Raw genomic sequence first — 18658 nt, forward strand, 5'->3', positions numbered from 1 at the left:
TATAAGTTGCACCGACAACAAGAAATAAATAGAATCTGCCCTACATTTCAGGCATGGAAATTAACTTTTAACAAAGAAATTTGGTCAGACCCCGTTCGCGTCTCTGAAGTTATATCCCTTACTTCCTGGACAAAGACGTAAACCCGCTGAGATGCGTTGCTTTATCGGACTTGCATTGTTTCCAGATAGGGTCGAATAATTTACAAAATTACAAAAACTATTCTACTGTGAGCGATTAGGTCAATGAGATCCTGCCGCTTTCTTAAGTCACGTATTTTTAAATGATGAGACTATGTAAGTGCGGTGAATTTACGGAAAGGAGAGGGGTACAAGCGTTTTGTGCTGTAGAGTGGGTTTAATCTTTTACACGTCAATTATGGAGCACTTTTGGTATGTAATAAAAAGAAAATGTTCTTCTCCATCGATGATACTGGACATAATTCATCGTGTGGTACCGAAACAATACATTTTAACTAGCGGCTTCGCAATTCATTAAAATATCGTGTTTCTGGTACCGTACGATGAAATTCATCCGGTATTACCGAAGGAAAGAAATATATTTCGTTAAATATTGGTATGGCATTAAAAATGTGTATGGCAAGCTAATTATGGGTATGGCGAACTAAATATGTGTATTTTATTCAATATATGTATGGAGGGTTAAATATGGGTATTTCGCTAAAAATGGGTATGGCATTAAAAATGGATACGCTGGGTTAATTAGGAGTATATCGTTAAATATGATCATGTGGTTAATTATGGGTAGGGCAGGTTAAGTATTGGTATTTCATTAAATATATTTATGGTCGGATAAATACGAGTTTATCGTTAAATAATGGTATTTCATTAAATATATGTATGGTAGATTCAATCTGGGTATCTCGTTAAATAGTGGTATTTCGTTACATATAGGTATGGTGGATTCAATCTGGGTATCTCGTTAAATACAGGTATTTCGTTATATATAGGTAGGGTTGATTCAATATGGATATCTCGCTAAATAGTGGTATTTCGGTACATATTAGTATGGTGGGTTCAATCAGGGTATCTCGTTAAATAGTGGTATTTCGTTACAAATATGTATGGTGGATTCAATCTGGGTATCTCGTTAAATATTGGTATTTCGTTAAATAGTGGTATTTCGTTACATATTGGTATCTCGTTAAATAGTGGTATTTCGTTGCATATTGGTATCTCGTTAAATAGTAGTATTTCGTTACATATTGGTAAGGCGGATTACAAACATCTTGGTTTTAATAGAATACTAGTCCTACTCTGTCATTAAAACTCAACCATTGTTCGATGATATTTGGGTTTTTGATGAGGTTCTAAATAAGAAAAGAAGAATGTTGGTGATGATGAGACGACGATAAAGACAACGACGTTTGATAGTTCAGCATAAATTGTAACAAGTAATCTGTATGAAAAACAAAGACCTATCAGATGACAGATTGATGATGATGACAAAGATGATGGTGAGAATGACAACCACACAGATAATGCCAACAATACCGATTTAAGATATAAAAGAAAAATTCATTTATAATCCTAATACTATTAAACCAGAACCTAATTGTCGGAAGAAATAAAAAGGTATATTCGCATCCATGCCTGCTCCTGTTCTGCACCTCACCAACAGCCAATTTCTAATCGATTTGACACGCAGTATTTGAGATAACCCATTGTAGACTGTTGGATCATCAAGTGCTATACTCTACCTTAAATGGTGCTTTTGACGTTCTCTACATACAATCTGAATTAAATTCGCCATCTGCCATATTTAGGTCTTGAAATACCAAGCTGCATTTAGGGTTGATGATCAGGGTTGGCATCCATTAAATGAATATGCGTGACAGTGGAAGTAATTTCAGTATTCGACCCATTTAAAACTCTACTGCCTCATATTGAGCACTTACAAATCTAATACCTATTTATTTATTTAATTCAAATTATTTTAAATTACAATTATTTATCATTTATTAACCCGAAACACACAAAAGCATGCATGCACGCACTCATATTTTAATCAAACATTGTTTAACATATAATGCTTTGTTCCAACTGTTAGACGAAATAGTACAAAGCTATGAGTGATAAATCGATATATACTGGAATTGCTTTTATGGCGAGATACAAGGATATAGAAACACACACACACACACACACACACACACACACACACACATTGTCTGCATCAGATTGCGCTGCAGTAACATGCCATGAATTGTACATTTCCAGGATGTAAGCATCTATCAAAGGATTTATATTACCCATATACATTGGGACATTCTACATTATATTTATACAACCATTACCACTTATTATCTCCAATACCAATTTACATGCTGCAAGATCTACATTTTCGGTCTATAATAAAATTAGACAGACATAATATAAAATAGGGACAAAACACTAGCCACCGAGCAGCAGATAAGGTGAACAACCTCCAATAGGCTCACTTGTTATTCGCAAAAAAAAGCCTTCCTGGAAATCGCAAAAAAAGGTTCGAAATGAACGTCCTACTTGAAAATCGTAAAGAAAGGGGGATTGCCGTGACTGAGTGCCAAGTATGAGACTTCGTTCTCTCTGCTGCTATTAATTAACATTTTTATCAAGACCGATTCGAAAACATGTTCGAGGATCATGCAGGATTATCGTTATAAATCCATGCGGGGTTGTCCGAACATGAATAAATACATTTTTAAAACGATTATAATCCATGTCACCTCTACACCAGGTCCGATGAATATTTTGCAACGTATGCGTGTCAACTCCGTTGAACACAGCAAAAATATTACAATTATCCCTGATCACGTTTGGTATTTGTGTGTACCGTTGAGTAACATAAGTCACATCTGTGGTTTTATGTCTTCCTCGAGAAAATATTCTAGCTGCATTGGACTGTTTGTCCAACATCAAATCATCGTACACAACTAAATTGTTAATAAATCCATCAATATCATCTAGAGATGGCGCTTCATCGAGATCAATAATATATTCAATAACTTCATCACCGCGCTCATCCAATAATAATAATAATAATAATAATAATAATAATAATAATAATAATGACGATAATGAGGACTTTGTATAGCGCCTAATCTTTAGAAGCTCTAAGCGCTTAACAACATTATACAACATCTATAAGATAAAAAAATATAATGATATGATTACAAAAACAAACACCATGAAATTAGAAAACATTATATAAAAAAACATGCTGAGAATATTTAAGGTAGAAAACATTATTAGGTCTTTAAGTTTGTTATTGAAGTCGAAATAAGTGAATTTTGAGAGCCCTCTTGAATGTGATCACTGTGTCTTTGTGTCTAAGTTCAGTGGGCAATTCATTCCACGTTGCTGGGCCCTGGTATGCAAAAGAACGCTCTCCATATGACTTTGTTTTGATAGTGGGAATAATGAGTATACGATTGTCAGAAGAGGAGCGTACGTATCTTGCTGGTGTGTACACATGGGTGAGGTCGGATAGGTATGTTGGACTAGAGTCCGACAGTGAAACGTAGCACAGAGAACAAATTTTGTGTTTCATTCTGGATTGAATATAAAGCCAGTGTAAGGCACAGAGCAGCGGGGAGGGGTGCTCTGATCGTGGTACTCTAAGTATGATTCAAACAGCTGTGTTTTGAGGTTTCTGGAGCAGATATTGAGATGAACCAGACAGAATTGAGTTACAATAGTCCTGTCTTGAAAGTACTAATGAACACACAAGTGTGTTTTAGTGGCATCAACTGAAAGATATTTGCGAATTGAGCTAATGCGTCTCAGCTCAAGATATACAGCCTTGCATATGTTCATGACATGTTGGTGCAATGTGAGAGTACTGTCCAGAGTAACACCTAGGTTTCGTACTGATTGTGTGAATTTAATATTGGTATTGCTAATATTTATTGTTCGAGGTAAAGGATGTGAATGAGAAAGTCTTTGTTTTGTGTTGTAATCAGAATGGCCTCAGTTTATCATCATTCATCTGCAGCTTGTTACATGTCATCCATGATTTCACATCAGAAATGCACCTCTCTACACCTTGGATGTAGCATCAACTTAAGTTGGGTGGCTAGATTTGTATATTTGAGTGTCATCAGCCTACAATTGGTGAGACACTGGATGATGATCTATGACACTTGAGAGCGACTGAGTATACAGAATGAAGAGAACAGGTCCAAGAACAGACCCCTGTGGAACACCACAACATAGATCAACTGGGCTGGAGTGTATTCCATTTGCAGATACAATTTGTGTCCTGTGGACCAAGTAGCACAGTAAGGCTGTATCATGAATGCCAAATACATGCTGGAGATGGTGAAATAATAGATCATGGTCTATTGCGTCAGATGCTGCAGACAAATCAAGGAGGGTGAGGACTGTAATCTTTCCGCTATCCAACGCAGACAGAATGTCATTAACTACTTTTAGAAGAGTAGTTTCAGTACTGTGGCAAGGGTGATATGCAGATTGTACATTGCTGAAAAGACTGTTTGAATTTAGATGAGATACAAGTTGGGATAGAACAACCTTTTCTAAGATTTTTGATATGAATGGGATATTAGAAACTGGGCGGTAGTTCTTTAAATCGTTATGGTTAGTGTTGGTTTCTTCAGCAGAGGCTTTACAATGGTAGTTTGAAAAATGATGGGAATTCCCTGGATGAGAGAGAGAGGTATTAATAACATCAGTTAGTGAAAGCAATACTGGATCTAAGCACTCAAGCAGCAGTGATGTTGGAATTGGATCAAGTTCACATGACTTTGGTGCACTCTTCATCAGGATTATACGTACAAAATCCATAGAGACAGGTTCAAATGCTGCTAATGGTTGCTGCTCACATTCTGTATCCCAACTGTATGGTGACAACGAGTCAGTTGAAATTGTGGTGTCAAGCTTATCTCTAATGGTTTGTACTTTGTCGGATTTGCAAACATGTCTGGTGGTGTACATTTGTTCCTTGATATTAGCTTGTTAGTAATCTCGAAGAGCCCTTGCAAATGGAACTTTCCATGATCTTGGTAGTATAGTGGCTGATTTCACTGCATGGAGTATATTTGTGACATTCTTCTTAGCGGTTTCATATATTTGCTTATGAATAGTGAGTCTGGTGGAAAGCCAAAGCCTTTCAGCTTTACGGCGGTCTCTTTTAGCAGTGCGAAGCTGGTCCCTAACACTGCTATACCATGGAGAACACTTTTGAATTTATACTATGCACTTGGTAGCTGGGGCATGTTTGTCAACGAATGAACGGAGGCAGTTATCAAGTTGTTCTGCGGTAGGAGGTAAGCAAGTTTTTAGGTTAGCTTGGATGTCGTGTATTAGTTTGGTTCTATTTATCATACGGAGATTTCTCTGAGTAGAACATAAAGGTGGAGAGTTGGGGACTGATACATTAAGATGGCATATAATGCAGAGGTGATTTGATGCAAGGTCATGGGATACCAGGGAGGACCGTAGAATGTTATCATCAGGTCTATTGTAGAATCCAGTTTAAAATATGACCATGTTTATGTGTGGGTTGGTTAACTGATTGTTAGAGTTTGAAAACATTAATGGAATCTATGAGTTTTGATGCATTTGGGTTTCCGGGACAGTCAAAGTGAAAGTTGAAATTTCCAAGAATAATCAGGTTGCCACCTATCGAATTTCCATAGTCCAGGAGTTTCGGAAACTGCTGCAAAATGAGAGAGTCAGACAGCTTGCTTTTTCTACTAGGAGGAGGGTGGTACAGGCAGAAAAAATAGACTGACCTTTGCTCCAGTGTAAGATTGGTTTGGACTAGTTCAAACGATGTGTGGCCGAAATTGAATGTTGTGGTGTGGTTAAGACGTTTTATCATAGAGTTATTTGTGATGACAGCAATTCCACCACCGCGAGAATTACGGGGGAACGACTTGATAGAGTAACCAGTGGGTGTTAGATCCTCACACTTGGGCTTATCGTCTGATGCTTTTAACCATGTATCTGTCAGGAAAAAGATGTCAATATTCTGGTTGTTGATAAAATTAACTATTTCTGTGCGCTTTTCCGGTGGTCCTACTGAATGGGCATTGAATAATGCAATACGCAGATGCATCTCTTTGATAGTTGACACAAAGGTTGACGAATTAATTGGGATTTGAATTGGGTTATCTAAATTAATGGTCAAACTTTTTTAAATTTTTGAGCTGAAATAAGGAAGATAACTGGAATTAGTAAACTCGCTGAAGCAGCTAATGTTACACGTTCTGCCGCCGCAGCGTGGATAGCACGACAGGCAATATGGCAAATTTACCTACCACCGTCTAAACAAATTCAGTACACACATTTCGATGTCAGCGATCCTAATGAAGTTCATCAAGCAGATATTTTGTTTTTATAACGTGATACTATCAAAATTGGGAGACGTCAAATACCGTACAAATACGCGTTAACTGTCGTTGACGTTGCAAGTAGATATAAAGAGGCAGAACCATTATCAACTAAAACAGCGACTGAAGTTGTATCTGCTTTTGATCGAATTTATCAACGAGGACCATTAAGATGACTACAACTATTACAGGTTGATACTGGCAAGGAATTTCTTGGTGCAGTATCATCGTTGATGAAAAAACATAATGTCAAAATACGACGAAAGCATAATGCAATTCACTGCGATCAGGGAATTCTTGAGCGATTTACTCGAACGACCAAGATGAAACCTACTAAAGCGATCACATAAACATATACCAGTACAACGACGTGAATTTCCAGCGCAGCCAGTACTGGTTAATGTGACTAAGATATTTATATGAACCTGGTGAACTTGAAGTTGGTAAAAAAAAGCAACTGATCCTATCTGAAATATTACAACACACACAATTTCAGCGTGGTAAGATCCACGGGTAGGCCTGCAATCTACAGATTAGATTCAACTGATCCTCAGCGAGGATTTAAACGTGAACAGTTACAAGTAATTCCTGAAGACACGCAATTACCGCCGCGATCACTTAACTAGCGCAGTTACGTCGATTACATTCGAGACAGGTCAACATCACATTTTCACGTGTATGACCACGACGGTTATCTTTTCTATCCACGGTAAATTGTCTTGGGTGTTTACTCGGGTACTGCCACAACATTACACAATTACATCTCGCACAGTGATTATTCTGTTGCTGCTTCAACACGTTGATAAATTTAACATCGAGATCAAAGTCGCGTTGTTTTTTGTCACTTTGTTTATAAGCAGCTATTTTGTTCTTCTTACTATATTGATGTCAATAACATCATCAATAATTTCTGTAGCGTCTATACCAATTCTTCGCAGCTGAGATATTCTACTGACTCGGGATATTGCGAGATAAATAAATTTGACCATTCGACACGATCATCTACAATCCAAACTCGAGTATCAGAGATAGTTAATCCCTGAGATGAGTGAATTGTCATTGCGTAACCTAACGTCCACGGGGATTTATCCACGCGCAATGCATCTTCGACGACATGGACATCAAATGCGACATCATTTAATACGAGATTTTGTTTCTTTGACTGTCCTGGTATATCAACGTCGATATTCTGTCGTCGTGTAACAGCTGGTCTGCAACACAGCGGCACTGATAATTATGGAAACTTTTCTTAATGCGCTTCAAACAAATTCCGTTAAAGTGTATCACGAACTGTTTCTACTTGCTACTATCAGATCATTTGGTCTCCACGTTTGCAGAAAGTCGTTTATTGAAGTTTCTGAAATTATTTTACGCATTATTTCACACGGAATTTTATTCGGTTATAGTCTGGTTCATTTTTTTTCTCTGTATCAAGAGATATGTGATCATCAGTTATCTCCGAGTAATAATCTACAAAATTCTTTAGCCAAACGTGTGGAGATGGTCCAACAAACGGTTGTGGTTGACCGTGATCGCCTCACTTTATCACAGCTGTATTTTTCAATAAGAACCAATCGAGAAATATTTTTAATATACCTTTAGATACTGTGCATATCTCATCCCAAATAATACTTTTTGGAATATATTTCTCTCCCAGTCGGTCAGGAATCCATGTGTCACCGTTGTTTGTATCTGAAAAAGCTGTGATAAGTACATGATTGCACACCTCGTTGTTTCATTTCTCTTGCGAGTCTGTGTGTAGGTGTTAACACAATACCCTCACTTGAATTATGTCGAAATAATTCGATCGCCCGAGTCGTCTTACCATAACCGTCTGGACCGTTTAGATAAACAGTCTTGTGTCTGGATACTGGATTATACACAGATGCCGCGGATGATAATTCTGACATTTGATTATCTTTATAATTATCTTCGATTGTAACATCCGCAGATTTATTATAACAGTATAACTTTTCATCTTTCATTCTCCACGAACCCCACGGCGCATCAGAATTTGTAAAGCGAATTACTAATGATTCATATTTTTTATCGATGTAAAATGAATCCGTTAAACCTCTGACTGCGGTGTCAAGGAATCTATTTAATATCGATAACAGGTTTATCGAAACGTAAGCGAGCATCGAAGATCCTAGATGTGCATATTGCTATGATTCTCCATCAATGTAACTAACATTTGTGCCTAACCTTTTTCCGTTGGACAGGTAAGCATCTTCCCGATCAGAATATATATTTTTCGATGTTATAACTGTGATTATGAAATCATACTCGGTTTGATCCAGAATTAATCGTGCATAATGCCGCTTATGATCGTATGATCTAGCTTCAGTAAATTTACCGATTATTTTTCTGCCGATATTTTCTGCACTGGTTTCTTCGGTGTTTTTTTTCGCGAAAATGTCTAATCGCGCATCGAAGTCGTCAAGGTCAGTAGGATATGGGAGCTGTTTTGGTGATGGTAACCAAACTTCGGTCTGCTTCCGATATGATTTAATCGCTTCACTGACCGTCAACGATTATCAGTATTGCACTATCAATCATATATCGTAATAAAACTATTGGTGCCCAGCGTTTTTCTGAAAAATGTCTGCGAAACCAAACATAACATATCGGATCAAGACCTTTAGTTATTTCGAATGATACAACACAAATAAACCCAGTCAGATCAAAATCAGGTAAATTCCATTAACTGTCACTCTGGTCATCTCATGACAGGGATGTCCAAATCTTTTAAAATACTCAGCACACTCACCCATTCCAAGAAAACTTCCAGGATAACACGCGGCCATGTAAAATGAAATAACATCATTGCGGTGTACTTGGTATTCCAGAAACCGCCATGGCCATATTCACAACAACTTAACTGAACATCTTTAAGAAATTCAAATCGCGTTGGCTTCCATGAATTTTTCTCTCTGGCAGCATGGGCAGCAACTGACGGTTCTGTAAACAATTTTGCAATAATTGCTTAGTATTCTCTGTTGGAACTTTCTGTGCAAAATTTTTCATTTCTTCGTGAAGAGATTCACGACGTATATTTCGCCGTGAGGTTATACAGATTGATCATATTTTTTATCATCTGAACTTGAAAATAACGATACTGACACGGGATCGGTTTAACTTAGTTCGTGAATAAACTCAAGTAGATTTCCCGAGTCTGGGTAAAATCTTACAGTTCGATCTCGCGGAAAGATCATCACCGCGCTAGTCGATGCATGTCCGTTGCGATCAATAATTTCAGTTGGTGTCCCCTTTCCTTTTTTTTTTATTCATATAAAACCTCTCCGGTTAATGTTTTTATTACTTTTGGAAATTTTAATTTACTTCATAACTCGGCGACATCATTTATTGTAGCTCCGGTATCCTTAACCGATTTATTCCACTCATTTATTATTTTACGTCTTAAATCAGTTACCCCATTTCCACGCATCGCTTTTGTAAAGTGTTCGATTACTCGTTCTGCTACACAATTCAGTCTTGACGAAGTCAAGGATGAAAATCTCAGTGGCGCAAGATCATTAATGTTGAGGCTATCATTTAGCTGCTAAATTCCATATACAATCGCTTTTACCGGATACGCTCGAACGTAATATGTTCTGTCAATACCAATCAGTAATACTGGCTTGGAATTTTTTACTTAACAGAGCGGTTTTTTCCATTAGCAAGGACAGGGTCACGTTTGTCTCGGATAATCCACTCAGCGGAATCTGTTTCTGCTAGCACAATAAACTTTATTCTGAAAAAATATTTCTGATCGCTGAGATAATCGATTATCTTTTCCGCTCGCGTATCGTTCATTGTACAATCAATAACTTCGTCGACACCTTTGTCGATGACTTCGTCAGCGTCGCGGACAATTTTGAATGTCTACCACGTGTGAGATGTCCCATCATTAAAAAATTCTTTTGTTAGCATCTCTGATAATATTAATCAGATTAGTCGTCGGATCAGTCAGAGTTCGCCTCCGCAAGTCAGTGGTTCTTCTGTCAGATAGAATCTGTACGTTTTCCAAGGCTCGATTGTAGACAATCTCTCAAACTCTTCCATATTATATTTCAGACAAATATTGAAATAAAAAATATTATATTTACGATGGCTCAAATAAGAAATCAATGTAAGTGGTTGATGGTAGGATCTTCAACTCCTTGTAATAAATCCTGCTTGAAGAAATACTCTGGTCAAAATTTGCAAATTAGGGGGAGTCTTCATCCACAACCTTGTTTACGGTGTGGTGCTAAAGTTAGAGCAAAAACACAGTTGTGTGCTTGTTGTGGTGGTAAAATATATAGAGAGTTAAAACGTTATTATGATAAAAATAACAAACCTGTCATTGATAAGGTTATAAGATCCCCTAAAGACTATATAGCCAGATTTGAAGATAAGTTATAATTTAGACAAATAATATTATGTATAGTTGGAGAAAAAATAATTTGTTCAACATGCCACCATTAAAAATTATGAAGCATCTCGTGATGGTGTAGGAAAACACTGACAGTGAAAAAAGCTGGTCAGTTTTGCTGATAATTTTGCTTATCTTAGTTTCACCGTTGGCAAGAAACATTATTACAATCACAGGTTTATATTCGAGGTTTTTCACGCGGAGATCAAAGATGGTCTTGTAATCGATGATATTTACTCAAATCCATTAATTCTTTGCAAAATCTTCAAGCTATCACACCTAGTGAAAATTCTGCACGTGGAAGGGCTGGGAAAACAGAAAGATTCCAAAGGTGGTACAATCTTTAAATATAGAGATATCCTCGTTTCCTGTACTGGTTAAACCACATCCTAGTTTCACTATCGCATAGTATACACATTACACAAAATCAATAGGGATATTACAGTTTCTCAATGTACAATAGACTCAAAGGTAAATTATTAATCTTTCCTCGTCTAGTCTTTTTCTCTGTCCTTGAATTCAGATTACCTGTAAGAAATATTTTTGTTGTTGTGGTAACGTGTAAAAATGTCACTGACGAGGTCTTTCTGCAACTGTCGCTCAGATTCATAATAATATTATAAATTTTTTATTTTCTGCTGAAAATCTGACCGATATTGTAATTTTTATAAGTATTTAGTAGTCAGAATCGTGTAAATCTAACAAATTTCAGTGACAAACAAAAAATATTTTAGTGAAATCTGGCAGTGTAAGTAGAATTACAAAAATATTATAAGAAATTTATTTTTTTTTACCGATTTTCAGACTGATTTTGTTAATTCTGACAAGGTAATAGGTAGTCAAAATCGTGCAAATCGTCGGATTTTTACTTCTGACAAGTTAACAGGTAGTTAACATCACAAAAATATAATTCTCCTATAATTGACAGTCAAGGTGGACTGACAAATGGACTAATTTCCACGAACCGTTGTGGTAACGGTTAACAGGGAAGTAAAATAACTACGGTCTATCTCCGATTACTTCCCGCAGATTTTTATCAATCACTGTCAACACGGGCAGGTGTAATTAATTATTGGGATAAATAATATTTTTTTCACAGACAATATATATGTTTTACTGAATCCGTCCGGTTTTCTGGTTCATCTACATTTTTTTCTGCGATTATAATTAAGAAAATTAAGATACTAAGTCACGCATATCTTTGAATTTCCAAGTATCAGTCCAGCTTATAGACTATAGGACACATTTCCTTTATTGAGGTTTTCGAAACTCAACAAATAAACACGTCTTCCCGCCATGCCAAGACGTGGCGGGCGTCTTTTGTGCTCCCAGGGGTTGATGTTTTGGGGGGAGGGTGTGCAAAATCTTTTCAGCGTAGAAAATAACCCCTTGTCCGTCTGTACCGTCCTATATGTGTTGTGCCGTCCTTACTGTAAATACTTATAAATAGTGACATTTTTAAAATATGCGGTGTTCCCTTGATAAAAACACTACGATGAAATCCTCGAAAATCGTAGATTTTTCACGATTGGAAATCTTTGAAAATTCTAGATTTTTACGATTTCACATATAAATTCAGATTCAGCTTTTCCCCACGAAGATCAATAAAGTTCCCGGACTGGTCAATTAGTCGGAAATTTATTCTTGATAACAGTGGATTATGACATCGTTGATAGACAGGATTGACTGGTTCTTGCACAATAAGAGACCCAGGTGGGACTTGTGGGGTAAAAGTATATAAGATGTATCCTTTCTGTGCCTGTGTGGATATTTTTGTGTTTCCATCAATCAAATAAGTAGCAAATCATACAGTGCCATGATGTCGTTGTTGACAAAACAAATTTCAAACCCGGCTGTATATGCAGTATTATCGTGTTTTTTTTATAATTTCACCTTCTACCTCAATAAAAGTGACAGCGGGTAAAAAGTATCTACTTGTATCATGGACTTGTAATTCAATTCTTCCTTGTTGATTTGTTAGGCGTGCATAATAGGAATAAAATTGATCATCACGTACACTTTCATCCTTAAGAACAGGTGCTTCCATGTCAAATGCTATGTCGGAAATGCGCTTAAACATTTTTATTATAATTATTTTCGTCTAACACGTGGATTAGCGCCTTCGGAAAACTCCGCTTCCTGATATTAAACTTGAAATATTATTCCCTGCTTCACCGAGTCCTTGATCTGCTAGCGCTGCCAGTTTCTGATTTGCAGCTTGATTTATTATTTTACTGACATTTGCAGGCATAACTTCAATACATGGTAATTTTATTGGCTGTGATTTTCGTCGTATTAATCTTGCTAGTATTTTTTTTTTGATTGCCGAGAACGCCTTACCAGCAACGTTGACGATTGCACCAGGAACTTTTTCACGAACAACATCAATATCCTTCACTGACAATTGTTTTGCAACAGGAGCTACTTTTGAAGCTAACCTTCTGAATAATTCCCTGAACAATATCACCAAGTCAATCTCCGTAAATCACTCTGTAGATTGGTAATCGCGAGTTCACCACTCTGACCATTACTGGTCCATGTTGACTATTGTGTATGGTCATCTTATTTTACTTGCCATTATCTTATCACTGTGATGGTCATCAACGAGTTCACAACTTTTCTCGGTAAACGCTAATATCCATGATACCACCTGTAAATAATCGCTGACAAATATCAGCTGCTTCATTAAGTATTTCTGGAGAATTATTACCAGCAAGCGCTCCTCCTATGAGACCTTCTAACCGTTGTGCGTCATCGAGGATATTGTTAGGGCAAGCAACAAGACCACTTTCAAAACAACTTCCGGTCGCTCCTTCTTCCTCACTTGCTGTTTCACCGCTTTTCTTAAATAGTCTTAAGGGTGATTTTTCTACTTTTGCTTTTTTAAGTAGCTCTTCATACCTTTTAAGTTCCGACATCAACTTTTGCTGCGGTGAGAAAGATTGCTGTTGTTCTATCTGTTGCAGAGGTAGAGGAGGTTGTAGTTGTTTATTAAACTCTCTATCAAGTTTCATTATTTCTTCAACAAATGCTTCGAATTTAACATCATCACGTCTGATTTGCTTTTTGTTGTAATAATCACGGTATACCCATCTGATGAAAGTATCATCGTTTACGGTAGCATACTTTGGTTTTAAAATTTTGTTTTTTTGAGACATAAATTCCAATGTCGCACCAGGTAAATAGTTTTCTTTAATTTATTTAAGCCGCTTAATAACACCATTAAATTTTGCAATCAATTCAACATTTTCTCTTACTGGTTTAGGTGCAAGTTTTTTTTATCACGTCAGCGACTTCAGTACGAACTCTGCCAGTACCTTCAAGTATTTCTTCATCGACAAGTGGAGGTTGAGCTGCAGTTATTTCAGTTGGAAGTTCTTGTAAAATCTTTTTTGTTTTCTTAGTTCTCGCTGCTATTTTTTTTCAGTTTGCTCAGCGGTTTGTTTTTATACTAGAAGAAGATCCTCCTTAATAGCTGTTACGACTTTTTTAGTACCTTTAGTAACAGGTTTAAATAACTGTTCTGTACCTTCTGCGTATTCAGTTTGTGCTTCTTGTCCAGCTTGTAGGTTTTTTTTCTGAAAGAATCTCTCACAGGAAGTCGGACAGTACGAGATTCCGGATTAACCATTATTTGATATAACAATTTTTTATTAATAGGAACAGAGAGGGCAACTTTGCGATTTTCGAGGACATTCATTTCGTACCCTATTTTGCGATTTCCAGGAAGGCTTATTTTTGCGAATAACGAGTGAGTCAATTGGAGGTTGTTCACCTTCTCCGCAGCTCACCGTGTCTATCTGACAGTATATAATACAAATAGACAGACATGCTAAGAAATAGGGACAACACACTAGCCACTGTGTCTGTCTGACAGTATATAATACAATAAAACAGACATGCTAAGAAATAGGGAAACACACTAGCCACCGTGTCTGTCTGACAGTATATAATAACATTAGACAGACATACTAAAAAATAGGGACAGCACACTACCCATCGTGTCTATGACAATTATATAATAAAATTAGACAGACAGACTAAGAAATAGGGACAACACACTATACACCGTGTATATTCGACAGTATGTAATAAGATCAGACAGACATACTAAGAAATAGGGACAACACACTAGCCACCGTGTCTATCTGACAGTATGTACTAAAATTAGACAACACATACAAAGAAATAGGGACAACACACTAGCCATCGTGTCTATATGACAGTATATAATAAAATTATACAAGACAAAGAAATAGGAACACACAAACCACCGTGTTTATCTGACAGTATATAATACAAGTAGACAGACATGCTAAGAAATAGGGACAACACACTAGCCGCTGTGTCTTTCTGACAGTATGTAATAACATTAGACAGACATACTAAGATACAAGGACAACACACTAGTCACAGTGTCTATCTGACATTATATAATAAAATGAGACTGATATACTAAGAAATAGTGACAGCACACTAGCCACCGTGTCTATGACAATTATATAATAAAAGTAGACAGACTAAGAAATATGGACAACACACTATACATCGTGTCTATCTTACAGTATATAATACATTAGACTGTCATACTAAGAAACAGAGACAACACAATAGTCACCGTGTCTATCTGACAGTATGTAATAAAATTAGACAAAGAAATATGGACAACACACTAGCCACCGTGTCTATATGACAGTATATAATAAAAATAGACAAGATAAAGAAATAAGGACAACACACAAGCCACCGTGTCAATCTGACAGTATATAATAAAATTAGATAGACATACTAAGAAATAGGGGTAACACACTAGCCACCGTGTCTATCTGACTATATAATAAAATCAGACCGATATACTAAGAAATAGGGACAACACATTAGCCACCGTGTCTATCTGGAAAAAAAGAAAACGACAAAATGAATCGAGTTCCGACAAACAGTACTTTATTCTAAATGCTTTCAACCTAGGAGTGAGAGCAAGGGAAATTGGGGATTGGGAGCTTTATGAAGGAAAATTACCACCACCACCACCACTACTACTAATAGGAATAATAAATACATAAATAAATAAATAGAGCAACTTTGACGAGAAGCAACCTATCCATTGCAACATTACTGCTTACTATACCTCCTCTACATTTAAAGTCCAGACCCACCCCACCCCATTTCCACCCGCTACCCACCAATATCAAACTCTCGCCACCACTGTTGGTCCGCATCCCAGTTAAGAGTTTTATATGGAATGAAAAACTGACAATATAAATTAAAGATACCGTATGAGAGTGAAATCCGAATTAACCGTATCAATTCACATGCTTCAGTATCTACGTTTGCAGAACACAAGTCTAATTAGATAGTCATACTACTAAATAGGGACAACATGCTAGCCATTGTAGGTAGGAAATAGGGAATGTCCTACCATTGCTTGCCAGATCATTATTCTGCTTCTCATATCCAGAAGAAATTTTATCACTTAGTAGTTGGGGGGGGGGGCGATCATAAATATATAGCGCCCATAGGGTTAACGTGCCGGGTGGTACTCTAGAGACACATAGTATATATGTTTAACATGCAAATGGTATAATAGATACAAAAGTGTTTATGAGAACAAACAGTACAGGTAATGTTAATATGACAAACCAACTAACTGAGGATAGGAGTCTGAGCCTATCGGACTACTTTTGTAAAATAGGTTAACTTGGATTCGAGTTCAGGACAGATTTTATTCTCGGAAGTGATATAGCCTTCCCGAATTTTGTCCAATTGTTTGCTAATAATAGACCTGACCTTTGTTTACAAATTTAAAGAAAATTTCCATTAGAAATTGTCTATATCCAGGGCATTTTGCCATGCCACGAATCAGGTGACAGTCTACATATAAAGACGACATAGTAAACAACTATTAATGCATATTTTAATATAAGTCTTTATGGAATCAGTTGTGTTGAGATACAATTTGAGTGGAATTATTATTAGCCATTGGAATTGCAAAGTGCTCGTTGATATTTTGGGCAAAAACATTGGAATGATCGTGAATTCATGCAAAGACATTCTGGATTAGGTCATTGTGATACAGCAAAACCACAGGTATATCAGCACATACAAGATTGGAATTCCTTCGGAACATTCTATACTTTTGGGTTTGTGATGGGATATTTAGGCATTTAATTCACAATACTACAAGCTCCTATAAAATTTTCACTTAGTAACATTGTCTAATTTAACCACCTCTTGGTCTTGCTTTTCTTTATTAGTTTAAAACCATTGAATCGTAACAATACAATTGTTACTGTGTCCACGTGCATGTTCTTATGACTTCTGACAAAAGTTGTACATCGTTTATTTATATATATATATATATATATATATATATATATATATATATATATATATATATATATATATATATATATATATATATATATATATATATATATATATATATATATATATATATAATGTTGCCAACTATAGCTACCTTTATTAACCCATTTAAAATTAGTGAGGACCGCACGGCGAATGGGTCTGTCGTGACCAAACGTGTTATCCTAGTTAAATATATTATTTTTTATTATTATTAGTAGTATTATTGTTATTATTTGACCCTTCAAACACAGTAACCACTTACGAACCACGTGAACTTTCCAGTTGACGGTTTCGTGGGATATCAGCAATGTTCTGTCCTGGAAATATGGCAAGCGTTGCTGTTACTAGTGGTAAGATATGCTACAGGGAGGGCTGCTAGTGGAATAACACTGATCCACTCTGACAGGCAAGTGCATGATTTGTGATTTCTAATTGCATGTACTCTTGATTTAACTGGGGCAGAATGTGGTAGTGTGGGGGTTCGCTACATTAGAAAATATGTTTGGCATTACACATTCTTTGTGGTTACCAAGTTGAGGTAGTTGGGTATGGATTGTTTTGGCGTGACGAGAATGTCTGTCTGCAACATTCTGTTTCTGACATAATATTTTCCCACGCTCAAGTTGGTTTAGAAGCCAACTCGGGTAAATTTGCTTTCACTCTTTTTCCAGTAGAATACATTCTTGTCCCAGCTGGTGCCCGTAAAAACTTTTCATTTGTCCCAGGTACATTCCTGCAAGTTACAATTACAGTGGAATAGATGGTCACAAAAATCAATGGGTGGTTTGTTCTCAACATTTGAAAATAGGTACACGACGCGTATCTAAACAGGTCGGGTTAACGTACACTTTATATATAATTTCTTGTGATTCTTTACATCATAACACGGTTCTCGTCTTGTCCGTCTCTCGTTAAACTTTCAATATTTTAAAGTCCCACAATCTTGCTTTAAAAAGATATCTTCCCACCGGACACGTTTGATTTCTCCATTTCGCCATACCCCAGAGTATAATGCAGTATTAAACCATAAAGTATTTAATAAACTTGATCGGTTAGGGACAAACAGTGCCGATTTAAACAGTTTATTATATCATCAATGGTGGCTACTGCAGTTTGGGGTCTGCTTACTTTCCATTTATTTACCCGTTCTCTTAATCTTTTTGTCATTTTATTTGGCCAAACACTCCCCTTCAATTTTAATGTATTTGCCAGATTAGTAGATATGTGTACATTTCTGTAGATATCAACGCTGTTGACTCGTTCTCACTGCAATCGTTGTAACGAACGAAAATGTAATATCTTGAATGCTGTTGAAGTCGTGTGCTGGCACCGTTCAGAGCGTCTTTCATTTTCTGCATATATTCTTCTAGAAGGTTTAGCTGTCTGTTTTCAATTTGGAATTCAAATTTTCATGGGTCTACAGCAAAATTTGCTACAAATTGATCGTCCGCTTCTAAACATCTCTTACCGTTTCACATTTATTCTTTCCTTCTCTAATTATATTCTCATCCGAAAATGT

The sequence above is a fragment of the Sinohyriopsis cumingii genome, chromosome 11 (assembly GCF_028554795.1).
Source record: "Sinohyriopsis cumingii isolate HCF-2022 chromosome 11, ASM2855479v2, whole genome shotgun sequence".
Classification (NCBI taxonomy): Eukaryota; Metazoa; Mollusca; class Bivalvia; order Unionida; family Unionidae; genus Sinohyriopsis; species Sinohyriopsis cumingii.